Source organism: Erinaceus europaeus (genome assembly GCF_950295315.1).
Source record: "Erinaceus europaeus chromosome 6 unlocalized genomic scaffold, mEriEur2.1 SUPER_6_unloc_14, whole genome shotgun sequence".
Lineage (NCBI taxonomy): Eukaryota > Metazoa > Chordata > Mammalia > Eulipotyphla > Erinaceidae > Erinaceus > Erinaceus europaeus.
This window is the reverse complement of record NW_026647119.1, coordinates 1007328-1025609: the sequence shown is the minus strand read 5'-3', so window position 1 is coordinate 1025609 and position 18282 is coordinate 1007328.

Sequence of the window (18282 nt, the reverse complement as noted above, 5' to 3'; positions counted from 1 at the left end):
CAGGAAGAACAAACTCCCCAGGCCCTTGCTATGGACAGACAAAGGAAAGATGGATGCCTCCACTGGCTGAATTCGGAGCTGCCAGTGGAGATCACAGCCCTGCACCTCACCTGAGGGCCTGGCTGCTGCTAATAAAGGCAATTGGAAACACCTGTTACCACTTGGGGCCTGAGGACATACTCAGGAATCCCTCCAGGAGCTAGCAGGCTGGCAGACATCCTGACCCCCGGATAGCTTTGCTCCTAGTTGGGAGGGCCTTCAGGCCAGAGGTGAGAATATACCCTAGATACAAGAAAGAACTTCAGGTTTCAAAAGGATTTGAAACCCCATGAGGCACTTGGAAAAGACATTTCACAGCCATCAAAACACCCTCTTTCAGAACCCTGGAAGCTTCCATTTTGCGTGGAAAATTTGGACACTGGTGTGGCCATCAGTACCACAGATCCTTTACATTTGGCCCAATACAGGGAAAGCACAATGTGTGTGCCAGGGGGATAGAGTTTCACTTCTCTTGACTTGGGCTCTCATGGAATAAGGAAAAGGATGCAGTCCAGGAAGGTGAGGAGGGGTGCAGGAGGACCTGCCCTAACCCCCTGCCACCACACCCACACACACAGCCCTGCACACACTCACGGGCTCCCCTGACTACAGCCTGCCTATCAAACAGTCTCCTTCTGCCCCCTAGCCACCTTACAGCCTCTGCCACGGCCCCCCACAGACACCTGGGCATGAGCAGCGCAGACATGCAAACAGCTCCCCTCGCCCCCACTCCATTTGCTCCAAGGTTGTCAAGAGTCTTTTTTTCATGCTGTAGGGGAGGGAGTTGAGACAGTCCAATGTCCTGGGGAGCAAGAACTGAAAACAGTCCATCTACAATGTAACATTTGGGTCACAGGCCGCCCAATCCCTAGTACGCTGTGCACACTTTTGACTGGTAAAAAAACACCCCATCTGAGCGTGAAATCTGTCTGTGCTAGTGGCTCTTTCTGTGGACTAGGAGACAGACAGACAGAGTTTTCAGGTTCTAAACCTGTACTTCTCAGAAGATGGTCATTCACTTTGGTAAAAAAAAAAAAAAAGGCTTTTTTTTTTTTTTTTCCCCTGCCTGGGTAACCTGTCAGCTGCCTGTTTCTCAGTGAAAAAAGGGAAAAATCTTCTTTGGAGGGAAAAGGATAAAATGCAGGCAGGTGGACTCCGTGGACAGTGGATGGGGAGTTGCTCCTGCCCTGGCACTAGAGCCCCAGCTGCTGTTCCAGGTGCTCTCTGATACCAGAGATCTCCTTGTGTCATGTCATGACACTGTCTCCAGGACTGACCCTCAGGATAATGAGGATTCAAAACGAGACAGGTCATATTGCCTTCAAAAGTAAATCCAGGGAGGTTTGGCGGTATGTCAGAGGGTTAAGGCCTTGTGGCGCTCACGAAAAGAGGGGACAGGTGGAAGGATCTGGGGTCTGGCCCTGAGACCGCCACCTGCAGGGGAGTCGCTTTACAGGGGGTGAAGCAGGTCTTTAGGAGCTCTATCTTTCTCTCCTGCTCTGTATTTACTCTGCTCTCTCCTTTTGTGTCTGTCAGATGAACGGTCAGTAACAACAACAACAACAATAACCAAAACAGTGACCAAGCAACAAGGGCAGCGAAAGGGGAACAAATGGAGTGCAGGAGCTGTGGATTATTCGTGGCGCAGGCACTGAGCTGTGTCAATAACCCCTTGAGGCATTCAATCCATAAATGAAGAAGTAATACAGGTAACAGAGACGTATATGTCTCTGTGTGTTTCCACTGAGTTAATGTAAATGCACTTTTATTTACTTCTTCATTTATTGATTACCTTGCCACGAGAATTACTTTTCATTGCTAAAAAAATGTGTCCCATCAAGGGTACCAGGTGGTGCCACACCCAGTTAAGCAGTCATGTTACAATGCAGGAGGACTGGGCTTCAACACCCTGGCCCCCAACTGCCAGGGGAAATCTTTACAAGTGGTGCAGAAGTGCTGCAGGTGTCTCTCTCTGTGTCTCAAACTCTCTCTCCCTCCCTTACCTCTCAATTCCTGTCTATTTATTCCAGTGAATAATCAAGAAAATAGAAAGTAAAAAAGAAAAAGGAAAATGAAATATTCCACTACTTCAAATGGAATACTCAGGACAATGCTTTCCTTGTTAAGATCCTCACAGCATTCCATATGCAGAAAGGCAAAGACGCCATGCATATTTTAACCCAGTTTTTATATTTATTTATTTATTTATTTATTTATGTGCTTATTCTTTTTTGTTATTGATGAATTAATGTTTTACATTTGACACTGACTAAGGATGTGACACCAGCGGTCTCCAGTACACCTAGATGGTACTCTGCCTCTAAAAAACCTATCCATTGACCTGTCCATCCATCCATCCACCCATCCATCTATCCATCCATCCATTTATCCATCCATCCATCCATCCATCCATCAGTCAACCAAGCTAAGTACAAAAGGAGATCTCTCCTTGAATGGTGAAGACAATCAACGATGCACAGGTAGGTTGCAAAGGGGCCAGTTTGGCTGAATAGGGCAGAGGGGCTGAAGCAGGGAATGTGTTTGGGCGTGTGGGTGTGGGTGCGGTGAGCCGGAGACCCTGTGAGCTGGGTCACGTCAGAGGCAGGCAGGGGGTGGAAGGGGTTGCGAACAGCTGTCACTGGAGAACCATCACAAGTGCTGGAGCTGGTGAGCAGGGCACCCGGAAGAGAGGACAGACAAAGGAGAGAAGCAAAGTGCAGAGGAGAGGAGAGGGGAGTGGATGGTGAGGACAGGAGGGGATAGGAGAGGACAGGAGTGGAGGGGACCTGAGAAACCTACTTGGACAAAGGCAGCATACAGACATCCAGGAAGGCAGGCAGGCATGCAGGCAGCTCTGGCCTGTGCTCCCTGGATCCCGGGTGCCCTCCACCTGACTTCTCTTGGCTGCCAGCCCTGAGGTCCCTAGTCGGTCAGCACTGTCTTCCCATCCTTCCGTCCCTCTGTGCCAGGGCCCAGGCGTCTGGGAGCTGTTGCCTGACCTAGTGGCAAGGCAGTTGTGCTGCCCAGTGAGAGTTCGGCCAGCACAGAAAGCCAGGGGCTAGGACATCACAGAGGGCTCCTGTGGTTGCTAGGCCACGGGGACACTGCCCATCCAGTTTACCAGCAGCCATGACCCCCACCCTGAACTTGACCTGAAGGGTGGTGGCCAGCCACCAGAGCCAGAGCCCCATTTGCTCCAAGGTTGTCAAGAGTCTTTTTTTCATGCTGTAGTGGAGGGAGTTGAGACAGTCCAATGTCCTGGGGAGCAAGAACTGAAAACAGTCCATCTAAAATGTAACATTTGGGTCGCAGGCCGCCCAATCCCTAGTACGCTGTGCACACTTTTGACTGGTAAAAAATCACCCCATCTGAGCGTGAAATCTGTCTGTGCTAGTGGCTCTTTCTGTGGACTGGGAGACAGACAGACAGAGTTTTCAGGTTCTAAACCTGTACTTCCCAGAAGATGGTCATTCACTTCGGTAAAAAAAAAAAAAAAAAAAGGCTTTTTATTTTTTTTTCTCCAGCCTGGGTAACCTGTGTGCTGCCTGTTTCTCGGTGAAAAAAGGGAAAAATCTTCTTTGGAGGGAAAAGGACCAAAATGCAGGCAGGTGGACTCCGTGGAGGGTGGATGGGGAGTTGCTCCTGCCCTGGCACTAGAGCCCCAGCTGCTGTTCAACCAAAACAGTGACCAAGCAACAAGGGCAGCGAAAGGGGAACAAATGGGGCTATGGATTATTCGTGGCCCAGGCACTGAGCTGAGGCAATAACCCCTTGAGGCAATCAATCAATCAACGAATAAGTAATACAGGTAACAGACATGTAGATGTCCCTGTGTGTTTCCAGAGTTAATGTAAATGCACTTTTGTTTATTTCTTCATTTATTTATTACCTTGCCACGAGAATTTCTTTTCATTGCTGAAAAAAAGTGTCCCATCAAGGGTACCAGGTGGTGCCACACCCAGTTAAGCACTCATGTTACAATGCAGGGGGACTAGGCTTCAAGACCCTGGTCCCCACCTGCCAGGGGGGGGAAATCTTTACAAGTGGTGCAGAAGTGCTGCAGGTGACTCTCTCTGTGTCACAAACTCTCTATCCCTCCCTTCCCTCTCAATTCCTGTCTATTTATTCCAATAAATAATCAAGAATATTGAAAGTAAAAAAAGAAAAAGGAAAAGGAAATATTCCACTATTTCAATGGGGCTACTCAGGACAATGCTTTCCTTGTTAAGATCCACACAGCATACCATATGCAGAAGGCAAAGACGCCATGTATTTTTTAACCCAGTTTTTAGATTTATTTATTTAGGTGCTTATTCATTTTTGTTATTGATGAATTAATGTTTTATATTTGACATAGACTCTGGCTCTGACACCAGCGGTCTCCAGTACACCTAGATGGTACTCTGCCTCTACAAAACCAATCCATTGACCTGTCCATGCATCCATCCATCCACCCATCAATCTATACATCCAGCCATCCATCCTTCCATGCATCCATCCATCCATCCATCCATCCATCCACCTATCCATCCATCCATCCATCCACCAGTCAACCAAGCTAAGTACAAAAGGAGATCTCTACTTGAATGGTGAAGACAAACCAGGATGCATAGGTAGGTTGCAAAGGGGCGAGTTCGGCTGAATAGGTCAGAGGGGATGAACCAGGGTATGTGTTGGGGGGTGTGGGTGTGGGTGGGGTGAGCCGGAGACCTGTGAGTTGGGTCACCTCAGGTGCAGGGAGGGGGTGGAAGGGGATGCGAACAGCTGTCACTGGAGAACCATCACAAGTGCTGGAGCTGGTGAGCAGGGCACCCTGACGAGAGGACAGACAAAGGAGAGAAGCAAAGTGCAGAGGAGAGGAGAGGGGAGAGGATGGTGAGGTCAGGAGAGGACAGGAGAGGACAGGAGAAGACAGGAGTGGAGGGGACATGAGAAACCTACCTGGACAAAGGCAGCATACAGACATCCAGGAAGGCAGGCAGGCATGCAGGCAGCTCTGGCCTGGGCTCCCTGGATCCCGGGCACACCTCCACCTGTCTTCTCTTGGCTGCCAGCCCTGAGGTCCCTTGTCGGTCAGCACTGGCTTCCCATCCTTCCGTCCCTCTGTGCCAGGACCCAGGCGTCTGGGCGCTACTGGCTGACCTAGTGGCAGGGCAGATGGGCTGCCCAGTGCCAGTGTGGCCAGCACAGAATGCCAGGTGCTAGGACGTCACAGAGGGCTCCTGTGGTTGTTAGGCCACGGGGACCCTGCCCATCCAGTTGACCAGCAGCCATGACCCCCACCCTGAACGTGACCTTGAGGGGTGGTGGCCAGCCACCAGAACCAGAGCCCCAGGCCAAAGCTGGTGCAGGTCGGCCAGGCCAAGGGGCTATGGGCAGATTGGTGTGTGTCTGTGCATGGGGCTGGCATCTGACAGCCCAGGGCTGGGAACCAAGGTCCGCCAGGCCCCTGTCCCACCATTTGCACTGACACACAGTCTTGCTGACTGACTGACAGTCCCCGCCCCAGAGATACCCACACCAGGTCCCTGGGTGCCCTGAGCTGCCACTGAGCATTGGTGGGTGCCTGCCTGGACACATTCCTCCGTAATGGAGGCCTCTATTAATCCCGTTGCCTACTGACAGCTGCCCTCCTGCCCCTCCTCCTCCTCCTCCTCGACCTCCTCCTTCTCCTTGTCTTCCTCATCCTCAGAGGGACTCCCTCAGGGCCCTTGGTCTAGGCAAGCCAGGGCTGCTGCTCTGGCTCCTGCAGCTTCTATCGAGTGGGTGGGTGCAGGAATCTGTTCCTGTCAATCCCTGGTTCCTGGGACCTTCCATGCCTCCAGCTCCCCCCATTCTCTACTCCAGACCCCTCCTCAAGGATGTCCCCTTTCCCCTTGCCCTCTGTCCCCCAGCTCCCCAACTAACATCTACTGTGTGCCTCCCTGCACTAATTTACTGCCACCCTGCTTCTGCGCTTCAGCACTGGGGGCCCAGAGCCAGCCCAGCTGCCATCTCACCATCCAGCAGGGGGACCTGCCCTACCCCCCTGCCACCACACCCACACACACAGCCCTGCACACACTCACGGGATCCCCTGCCTGCAGCCTGCCTCTCAAACAGTCTCCTTCTGCCCCCTAGCCCCATTACAGCCTCTGCCACGGACCCCCACAGACACCTGGGCATGAGCAGCGCAGACATGCAACAAGCTCCACTCGCCCCTACTCCATTTGCTCTATGGTTGGTCAAGAACCTTTTTTTCATGCTGTAGGGGAGGGAGTTGAGAAAGTCCAATGTCCTGGGGTGCAAGAACTGCAAACATTCCATCTACAATGTAACATTTGGTTCTCAGGCCGCCCAATCCCCAGTGCGCTGTGCAGACTTTTGACTGGCAAAAACACCCCATCTGAGTGTGAGATCTGGCTGGGCTAGTGGCTCTTTCTATGGACTAGGACACAGACACACAGAGTTTTCAGGTTCAAAACCTGTACTTCCCGGTTAAAAAAAAAAAAGGCTTTTTATTTATTTTTTCCCCCTGCCTGGGTAACCTGTCTGCTGCTTGTTTCTCAGTTAAAAAAGGGAAAGATCTTTTTTGGAGGGAAAGGGACCAAAATGCAGGCAGGTGGACTCCGTGGACGGTGGATGGGGAGTTGCTCCTGCCCTGGCACTAGAGCCCCAGCTGCTGTTCCAGGTGCTCTCTGATACCAGAGATCTCCGTGTGTCGTGTCATGACACTGTCTCCAGGACTGACCCTCAGGATAATGAGATGCTAAATGAGGCAGGTCATATTGCCTTCAAAAGTAAATCCAGGGAGGTTTGGCGGTATGTCAGAGGGTTAAGGCCTTGTGGCGCTCACGAAAAGAGGGGACAGATGGAAGGGTCTGGGGTCTGGCGCCCAGACCCCCACCTGCAGGGGAGTCTCTTTACAGGGGGTGAAGCAGGTCTTTAGGGGCTCTATCTTTGTCTCCCACTCGGTTTTTCCCCTGCTCTCTCCTTTTCTCTCTGATGCAAGGTCAAAACAACAACAACAACCACAATAACCACCACAGTGACCAAGCAACAAGGGCAGCGAAAGGGGAGCAAAAGGAGTGCAGGGGCTATGGATTATTCGTGGCGCAGGCACTGAGCTGAGGCAATAACCCCTTGAGGCAATCAATCAATCAACGAATAAGTAATACAGGTAACAGACATGTAGATGTCCCTGTGTGTTTCCAGAGTTAATGTAAATGCACTTTTGTTTATTTCTTCATTTATTTATTACCTTGCCACGAGAATTTCTTTTCATTGCTGAAAAAAAGTGTCCCATCAAGGGTACCAGGTGGTGCCACACCCAGTTAATCACTCATGTTACAATGCAGGGGGACTGGGCTTCAAGACCTTGGTCCCCACCTGCCCGGGGAAATCTTTACAAGTGGTGCAGAAGTGCTGCAGGTGACTCTCTCTGTGTCACAAACTCTCTATCCCTCCCTTCCCTCTCAATTCCTGTCTATTTATTCCAATAAATAATCAAGAATATTGAAAGTAAAAAAAGAAAAAGGAAAAGGAAATATTCCACTACTTCAATGGGGCTACTCAGGACAATGCTTTCCTTGTTAAGATCCACACAGCATACCATATGCAGAAAGGCAAATGTTGTTTTCGACGGGTTAGGTTGTTTTCGCCCGGCTGGATTCACGGGCAGGTAACAGATGACCAGGGACTCATAGTTGAGCTTTAGTCAGTATCTCTTTATTCATGCAGGACACAGCACAATCTAAGACGAGCTAAGTTAAACTCAAAGTAAAGTACTCTAAAACTCACAATGCTGTCTTTATATATACTTCCCAAGTAGGGTGGAAACAGGATGTGACATAGAGAGGGTGGAGAGAAAAGTGACTGGTGAAAATCAGAGTGTGACAAAGAGGGGGCAGATTAAGCAAGAATCCTATCACTGAACCACAAATGCCCTGGAGGGAGGGTGGAACTTGTTAACAGTGTTTATGTAAATAAAATAGTGTTAAGCAGGGGGGATTTAAACCAAATGAAACAGAAGGGGTCTCATGCATACCAACAATTCCCCCTTTCTTTTTAACTAATGGCCATTATGGAGTGAACAGAAACGTATATCGTACAGGCGTTTTCAAAAGAACTGGCATATAACATGGAAAACAACATAGGCAAGCAGCAATAACCAGTGTGATGCCAAGTGGAGCTTTTCTTTCCTCAAAGGGCAAGGCCTAGCAGGCGAAAGGGCATTTCTTGCCTCTGGGAATGCTTCATGCCTCTGGGGGCATCTCTTGCCTCAAAGGGTATTTCTTGCCTCTGGGAATGCTTCATGCCTCTGGGGGCATCTCTTGCCTCAAAGGGTGTTTCCTGCCTCTGTGGGCATCTCTTGCCTCTTGGGGCGCTTCATGCCTCTGTGGGCATAACCTGATAAGGAGGGGGAGCTTTCTCCCTCTGGGACAGAGCCTGCAGGCGAGGGGACATGGTCTATAAAGTTTCAAGGAAACTGGCTGAAGTTAGTCTTTGAGAAACACAGCAGTGTGTACCAGTAAGTCCATCCGATGGAGGTGTCAGTCCAAAGTAGCTGACCACAGAAGAAAATGCCAAGGGATGAAACGCTGTATGTCTGTCTCGATGGGGAATGTCGGCCACCTGAATTCTGCTTTTCTGTAGAGAGTGATCTTTGGAGTCTGTGAATCTGTTTCTTCAGGTCTTGCCAGGTCTCATCATTGGTTTCCGGGGGCGATGTCAGAGAACAGGATCCAAATGGATTTCCAGGAATTCTATTTGAGTAGATGCTTTTTCATGTGAAGACTTTGACAGCTGAAATTCACTTACTTGTCAAACAAAACTTGTAGCAGATTAGAAGTTTACTATAATTGATAACTCCATTATAATTGGAAGTCCTTTCTAGTATGATTTTAAGGTTGTTTAAACAGTTTAAACTCAATAAAATGTGGAAAGGTAAACAGAAGAACCACGGTTAAAAGCCTCAGGCATGAGAATAATTAACATAATCATTCCACTATCTGCCCCACCCATAACTCATACAGTTTTCAGGATTAAACGTTTCAGATTCATGTCAAGATGTAAAAGAGAAATCAAAGGAGGGAAAAAACAATTTTTTGGATTGTTTCTAGATGTCTCTAGAAATCATGGCTGCGTCTAGCTTTTTTTTTTTAAGTCAATGTCAAACAAAAATTCAGTCATTCAAATCATTCTCTTATGAAACGCAACTTGAACCAGATTATCAAGATCTCAACATGTAGGATTAAGAATCCCCGGAGGGCGACCTAGTCCAAAAAGCTCCTCGAAATTCCATTTAGGGTGTTTCTGACTGTTCCTGCTGGATTGCTTCAGGCACCCATTTTTAAAAGCGTCTTCCCATCGGAGAAAGAATCCAATCAGGAGAGTAGAACTAACCACGTGTCTCCATACATGGGAACTGCCAGGGTACTCGAGAATGCTCCTCAAATTAGAGTAGTTCTTCTCCATGGGAAACATTCGAGAAGTCCAGAAAGTCCCAGGGGAAATCCCCATGCATATCCCAAGTTCTATGATCACAGTCATAAAGAACCAAATTGTAGCCCGGAGCAAAATGTAGTCCTTTTCCTCAGGAAACATGGGAGAGGGAATCCAGAAAGTCCAAGGAGAAATCTCAGTGCATCTTCCAAGCTCTATGATCCCGGTCATAAGAAACCAAAGTTCGCGGTCAGGGAACCGAAATGTAGCCCAGAGTAAAATGTTCCAGAGACAGACTGTCTCATGATGAAACAGTAGAGGCTTTGGCAAACCTCTTCATAAGTACAAAGGCAACCCATGGTGGATGGGTAGCCAAGTTTACTTATCTGGACAATGGGTGGGTAGGGTCCCACGTTGATGCCAGTCCATGTTTCAGGGCTTATTTCAGTCCCTGTTCAGGCGCCATATGTTGTTTTCGACGGGTTAGGTTGTTTTCGCCCGGCTGGATTCACGGGCAGGTAACAGATGACCAGGGACTCATAGTTGAGCAGTAGGCAGTATTTCTTTATTCATGCAGGACGCAGCACAATCTAAGACGAGCTAAGTTAAACTCAAAGTAAAGTACTCTAAAACTCACAATGCTGTCTTTATATATACTTCGCAAGTAGGGTGGAAACAGGATGTGACATAGAGAGGGTGGAGAGAAAAGTGACTGGTGAAAATCAGAGTGTGACAAAGAGGGGGCAGATTAAGCAAGAATCCTATCACTGAACCACAAATGCCCTGGAGGGAGGGTGGAACCTGTTAACAGTGTTTATGTAAATAAAATAGTGTTAAGCAGGGGGGATTTAAACCAAATGAAACAGAAGGGGTCTCATGCATACCAACAGGCAAAGACGCCATGTATTTTTTAACCCAGTTTTTAGATTTATTTATTTATTTATTTAGGTGATTATTCAATTTTGTTATTGATGAATTAATGTTTTACATTTCACATAGACTCTGGCTCTGACACCAGCGGTCTCAAGTACCCCTAGATGGTACTCTGCCTCTACAAAACCAATCCATTGACCTGTCCATGCATCCATCCATCCACCCATCAATCTATACATCCAGCCATCCATCCTTCCATGCATCCATCCATCCATCCATCCATCCATCCACCAGTCAACCAAGCTAAGTACAAAAGGAGATCTCTACTTGAATGGTGAAGACAAACCAGGATGCATAGGTAGGTTGCAAAGGGGCGAGTTCGGCTGAATAGGGCAGAGGGGCTGAACCAGGGAATGTGTAGGGGGGTGTGGGTGTGGGTGGGGTGAGCCGGAGACCAGTGAGTTGGGTCACCTCAGGGGCAGGGAGGGGGTGGAAGGGGTAGCGAACAGCTGTCACTGGAGAACCATCACAAGTGCTGGAGCTGTTGAGCAGGGCACCCTGAAGAAAGGACAGACAAAGGAGAGAAGCAAAGTGCAGAGGAGAGGAGAGGGGAGAGGATGGTGAGGGCAGGAGAGGACAGGAGAAGACAGGAGTGGAGGGGACCTGAGAAACCTACCTGGACAAAGGCAGCATACAGACATCCAGGAAGGCAGGCAGGCATGCAGGCAGCTCTGGCCTGGGCTCCCTGGATCCCGGGCACACCTCCACCTGTCTTCTCTTGGCTGCCAGCCCTGAGGTCCCTTGTCGGTCAGCACTGGCTTCCCATCCTTCCGTCCCTCTGTGCCAGGGCCCAGGCGTCTGGGCGCTGCTGGGAGACGTAGTGGCAGGGCAGATGGGCTGCCCAGTGCCAGTGTGGCCAGCACAGAATGCCAGGCGCTAGGACTTCACAGAGGGCTCCTGTGGTTGTTAGGCCACGGGGACCCTGCCCATCCAGTTGACCAGCAGCCATGACCCCCACCCTGAACGTGACCTTGAGGGGTGGTGGCCAGCCACCAGAACCAGAGCCCCAGGCCAAAGCTGGTGCAGGTCGGCAGGGTCAAGGGGCTATGGGCAGATTGGTGTGTGTCTGGGCATGAGGCTGGCATCTGACAGCCCAGGGCTGGGAACCAAGGTCCGCCAGGCCCCTGTCCCACCATTTGCACTGACACACAGTCTTGCTGACTGACTGAATGACATTCCCCGCCCCAGAGATACCCACACCAGGTCCCTGGGTGCCCTGAGCTGCCCCTGAGGATTGGTGGGTGCCTGCCTGGACACATGCCTCCGTAATGGAGGCCTCTATTAATCCCGTTGCCTACTGACAGCTGTCTTCCTGCCCCTCCTCCTCCTCCTCCTCCTCCTCCTCCTCCTCCCCTCGACCTCCTCCTCCTTCTCTTCCTCATCCTCAGAGGGACTCACTCAGGGCCCTTGGCCTAGGCAAGCCAGGGCTGCTGCTCTGGCTCCTGCAGCTTCTATCGAGTGGGTGGGTGCAGGAATCTGTTCCTGTCAATCCCTGGTTCCTGGGACCTTCCATGCCTCCAGCTCCCCCCACTCTCTACTCCAGACCCCTCCTCAAGGATGACCACTTTCCCCTTGCCCTCTGTCCCCCAGCTCCCCAACTAACATCTACTGTGTGCCTCCCTGCACTACTTTACTGCCACCCTGCTTCTGCGCTTCAGCCCTGGGGGCCCAGAGCCAGCCCAGCTGCCATCTCACCATCCAGGAGGGGGACCTGCCCTAACCCCCTGCCACCACACCCACACACACAGCCCTGCACACACTCACGGGCTCCCCTGCCTGCAGCCTGCCTCTCAAACAGTCTCCTTCTGCCCCCTAGCCCCCTTACAGCCTCTGCCACGGCCCCCCACAGACACCTGGGCATGAGCAGCGCAGACATGCAACAAGCTCCACTCGCCCCTACTCCATTTGCTCTATGGTTGGTCAAGAAACTTTTTAATATGCTGTAGGTGAGGGAGTTGAGAAAGTCCAATGTCCTGGGGAGCAAGAACTGCAAACATTCCATCTACAATGTAACATTTGGTTCTCAGGCCGCCCAATCCGTAGTGTGCTGTGCAGACTTTTGACTGGCAAAAACACCCCATCTGAGTGTGAGATCTGGCTGGGCTAGTGGCTCTTTCTGTGGACTAGGACACAGACACACAGAGTTTTCAGGTTCAAAACCTGTACTTCCCAGAAGATGGTCATTCGCTATGGTAAAAAAAAAAAAAAAAAAAAAAGGCTTTTTATTTATTTTTTCCCCCCTGCCTGGGTAACCTGTCTGCTGCTAGTTTCTCAGTGAAAAAAGGGAAAGATCTTTTTTGGAGGGAAAGGGACCAAAATGCAGGCAGGTGGACTCCGTGGACGGTGGATGGGGAGTTGCTCCTGCCCTGGCACTAGAGCACCAGCTGCTGTTCCAGGTGCTCTCTGATACCAGAGGTCTCCGTGTGTCGTGTCATGACACTGTCTCCAGGACTGACCCTCAGGATAATGAGATGCTAAACGAGGCAGGTCATATTGCCTTCAAAAGTAAATCCAGGGAGGTTTGGCGGTATGTCAGAGGGTTAAGGCCTTGTGGCGCTCACGAAAAGAGGGGACAGGTGGAAAGGTCTGGGGTCTGGCGCCCAGACCCCCACCTGCAGGGGAGTCGCTTTACAGGGGGTGAAGCAGGTCTTTAGGGGCTGTATCGTTCTCTCCCACTCGGTATTTCCCCTGCTCTCTCCTTTTCTCTCTGTCTGATGCAAGGTCAAAACAACAACAACAATCACAACAATAACCACCACAGTGACCAAGAAACAAGGGCAGCGAAAGGGGAACAAAAGGAGTGCAGGGGCTGTGTATTATTCGTGGCCCAGGCACTGAGCTGAGGCAATAACCCCTTGAGGCAATCAATCAATCAATGAATAAGTAATACAGGTAACAGACATGTAGATGTCCCTGTGTGTTTCCAGAGTTAATGTAAATGCACTTTTGTTTATTTCTTCATTTATTTATTACCTTGCCACAAGAATTTCTTTTCATTGCTGAAAAAAAGTGTCCCATCAAGGGTACCAGGTGGTGCCACACCCAGTTAAGCACTCATGTTACAATGCAGGGGGACTGGGCTTCAAGACCCTGGTCCCCACCTGCCAGGGGGTGAAATCTTTACAAGTGGTGCAGAAGTGCTGCAGGTGACTCTCTCTGTGTCTCAAACTCTCTATCCCTCCCTTCCCTCTCAATTCCTGTCTATTTATTCCAATAAATAATCAAGAATATTGAAAGTAAAAAAAGAAAAAGGAAAAGGAAATATTCCACTACTTCAATGGGGCTACTCAGGACAATGCTTTCCTTGTTAAGATCCACACAGCATACCATATGCAGAAACGCAAAGACGCCAAATTTTTTAACCCAGTTTTTAGATTTATTTATTTATTTATTGAGGTGCTTATTCATTTTTGTTATTGATGAATTAATGTTTTATATTTCACATAGACTCTGGCTCTGACACCAGCGGTCTCAAGTACCCCTAGATGGTACTCTGCCTCTATAAAACCAATTCATTGACCTGTCCATGCATCCATCCATCCACCCATCAATCTATACATCCAGCCATCCATCCTTCCATGCATCCATCCTTCCATCCATCCATCCATCCATCCACCAGTCAACCAAGCTAAGTACAAAAGGAAATCTCTCCTTGAATGGTGAAGACAAACCAGGATGCATAGGTAGGTTGCAAAGGGGCGAGTTCCGCTGAATAGGGCAGAGGGGCTGAACCAGGGAATGTGTTGGGGGGGGTGGGGGTGGGCGTGGTGAGCCGGAGACCTGTGAGTTGGGTCACCTCAGGGTAGGGAGGGGGTGGAAGGGGTTGCGAACAGCTGTCACTGGAGAAGCATCACAAGTGCTGGAGCTGTTGAGCAGGGCACCCTGAAGAGAGGACAGACAAAGGAGAGAAGCAAAGTGCAGAGGAGAGGAGAGGGGAGAGGATGGTGAGGGCAGGAGAGGACATGAGAGGACAGGAGAAGACAGGATTGGAGGGGACCTGAGAAACCTACCTGGACAAAGGCAGCATACAGACATCCAGGAAGGCAGGCAGGCATGCAGGCAGCTCTGGCCTGGGCTCCCTGGATCCCAGGCACACCTCCACCTGTCTTCTCTTGGCTGCCAGCCCTGAGGTCCCTTGTCGGTCAGCACTGGCTTCCCATCCTTCTGTCCCTCTGTGCCAGGGCCCAGGCGTCTGGGCGCTGCTGGCTGATGTAGTGGCAGGGCAGTTGGGCTGCCCAGTGCAGTGTGGCCAGCACAGAATGCCAGGGGCTAGGACGTCACAGAGGGCTCCTGTGGTTGTTAGGCCACGGGGACCCTGCCCATCCAGTTGAACAGCAGCCATGACCCCCACACTGAACGTGACCTTGAGGGGTGGTGGCCAGCCACCAGAACCAGAGCCCCAGGCCAAAGCTGGTGCAGTTCGGCAGGGCCAAGGGGCTATGGGCAGATTGGTGTGTGTCTGGGCATGGGGCTGGCATCTGACAGCCCAGGGCTGGGAACCAAGGTCCGCCAGGCCCCTGTCCCACCATTTGCACTGACACACAGTCTTGCTGACTGACTGAATGACATTCCCCGCCCCAGAGATACCCACACCAGGTCCCTGGGTGCCCTGAGCTGCCCCTGAGGATTGGTGGGTGCCTGCCTGGACACATGCCTCCGTAATGGAGGCCTCTATTAATCCCGTTGCCTACTGACAGCTGTCTTCCTGCCCCTCCTCCTCCTCCTCCTCCTCCTCCTCCTCCTCCTCCTCCTCCCCTCGACCTCCTCCTCCTTCTCTTCCTCATCCTCAGAGGGACTCACTCAGGGCCCTTGGCCTAGGCAAGCCAGGGCTGCTGCTCTGGCTCCTGCAGCTTCTATCGAGTGGGTGGGTGCAGGAATCTGTTCCTGTCAATCCCTGGTTCCTGGGACCTTCCATGCCTCCAGCTCCCCCCACTCTCTACTCCAGACCCCTCCTCAAGGACGACCACTTTCCCCTTGCCCTCTGTCCCCCAGCTCCCCAACTAACATCTACTGTGTGCCTCCCTGCACTACTTTACTGCCACCCTGCTTCTGCGCTTCAGCCCTGGGGGCCCAGAGCCAGCCCAGCTGCCATCTCACCATCCAGCAGGGGGACCTGCCCTACCCCCCTGCCACCACACCCACACACACAGCCCTGCACACACTCACGGGCTCCCCTGCCTGCAGCCTGCCTCTCAAACAGTCTCCTTCTGCCCCCTAGCCCCCTTACAGCCTCTGCCACGGCCCCCCACAGACACCTGGGCATGAGCAGCGCAGACATACAACAAGCTCCACTCGCCCCTACTCCATTTGCTCTATGGTTGGTCAAGAAACTTTTTAATATGCTGTAGGTGAGGGAGTTGAGAAAGTCCATTGTCCTGGGGAGCAAGAACTGCAAACATTCCATCTACAATGTAACATTTGGTTCTCAGGCCGCCCAATCCGTAGTGTGCTGTGCAGACTTTTGACTGGCAAAAACACCCCATCTGAGTGTGAGATCTGGCTGGGCTAGTGGCTCTTTCTGTGGACTAGGACACAGACACACAGAGTTTTCAGGTTCAAAACCTGTACTTCCCAGAAGATGGTCATTCGCTATGGTAAAAAAAAAAAAAAAAAAAAAAGGCTTTTTATTTATTTTTTCCCCCCTGCCTGGGTAACCTGTCTGCTGCTAGTTTCTCAGTGAAAAAAGGGAAAGATCTTTTTTGGAGGGAAAGGGACCAAAATGCAGGCAGGTGGACTCCGTGGACGGTGGATGGGGAGTTGCTCCTGCCCTGGCACTAGAGCACCAGCTGCTGTTCCAGGTGCTCTCTGATACCAGAGGTCTCCGTGTGTCGTGTCATGACACTGTCTCCAGGACTGACCCTCAGGATAATGAGATGCTAAACGAGGCAGGTCATATTGCCTTCAAAAGTAAATCCAGGGAGGTTTGGCGGTATGTCAGAGGGTTAAGGCCTTGTGGCGCTCACGAAAAGAGGGGACAGGTGGAAAGGTCTGGGGTCTGGCGCCCAGACCCCCACCTGCAGGGGAGTCGCTTTACAGGGGGTGAAGCAGGTCTTTAGGGGCTGTATCGTTCTCTCCCACTCGGTATTTCCCCTGCTCTCTCCTTTTCTCTCTGTCTGATGCAAGGTCAAAACAACAACAACAATCACAACAATAACCACCACAGTGACCAAGAAACAAGGGCAGCGAAAGGGGAACAAAGGAGTGCAGGGGCTGTGTATAATTCGTGGCCCAGGCACTGAGCTGAGGCAATAACCCCTTGAGGCAATCAATCAATCAATGAATAAGTAATACAGGTAACAGACATGTAGATGTCCCTGTGTGTTTCCAGAGTTAATGTAAATGCACTTTTGTTTATTTCTTCATTTATTTATTACCTTGCCACAAGAATTTCTTTTCATTGCTGAAAAAAAGTGTCCCATCAAGGGTACCAGGTGGTGCCACACCCAGTTAAGCACTCATGTTACAATGCAGGGGGACTGGGCTTCAAGACCCTGGTCCCCACCTGCCAGGGGGTGAAATCTTTACAAGTGGTGCAGAAGTGCTGCAGGTGACTCTCTCTGTGTCTCAAACTCTCTATCCCTCCCTTCCCTCTCAATTCCTGTCTATTTATTCCAATAAATAATCAAGAATATTGAAAGTAAAAAAAGAAAAAGGAAAAGGAAATATTCCACTACTTCAATGGGGCTACTCAGGACAATGCTTTCCTTGTTAAGATCCACACAGCATACCATATGCAGAAACGCAAAGACGCCAAATTTTTTAACCCAGTTTTTAGATTTATTTATTTATTTATTGAGGTGCTTATTCATTTTTGTTATTGATGAATTAATGTTTTATATTTCACATAGACTCTGGCTCTGACACCAGCGGTCTCAAGTACCCCTAGATGGTACTCTGCCTCTATAAAACCAATTCATTGACCTGTCCATGCATCCATCCATCCACCCATCAATCTATACATCCAGCCATCCATCCTTCCATGCATCCATCCTTCCATCCATCCATCCATCCATCCACCAGTCAACCAAGCTAAGTACAAAAGGAAATCTCTCCTTGAATGGTGAAGACAAACCAGGATGCATAGGTAGGTTGCAAAGGGGCGAGTTCCGCTGAATAGGGCAGAGGGGCTGAACCAGGGAATGTGTTGGGGGTGGGTGGGGGTGGGCGTGGTGAGCCGGAGACCTGTGAGTTGGGTCACCTCAGGGTAGGGAGGGGGTGGAAGGGGTTGCGAACAGCTGTCACTGGAGAAGCATCACAAGTGCTGGAGCTGTTGAGCAGGGCACCCTGAAGAGAGGACAGACAAAGGAGAGAAGCAAAGTGCAGAGGAGAGGAGAGGGGAGAGGATGGTGAGGGCAGGAGAGGACATGAGAGGACAGGAGAAGACAGGATTGGAGGGGACCTGAGAAACCTACCTGGACAAAGGCAGCATACAGACATCCAGGAAGGCAGGCAGGCATGCAGGCAGCTCTGGCCTGGGCTCCCTGGATCCCAGGCACACCTCCACCTGTCTTCTCTTGGCTGCCAGCCCTGAGGTCCCTTGTCGGTCAGCACTGGCTTCCCATCCTTCTGTCCCTCTGTGCCAGGGCCCAGGCGTCTGGGCGCTGCTGGCTGATGTAGTGGCAGGGCAGTTGGGCTGCCCAGTGCAGTGTGGCCAGCACAGAATGCCAGGGGCTAGGACGTCACAGAGGGCTCCTGTGGTTGTTAGGCCACGGGGACCCTGCCCATCCAGTTGAACAGCAGCCATGACCCCCACACTGAACGTGACCTTGAGGGGTGGTGGCCAGCCACCAGAACCAGAGCCCCAGGCCAAAGCTGGTGCAGTTCGGCAGGGCCAAGGGGCTATGGGCAGATTGGTGTGTGTCTGGGCATGGGGCTGGCATCTGACAG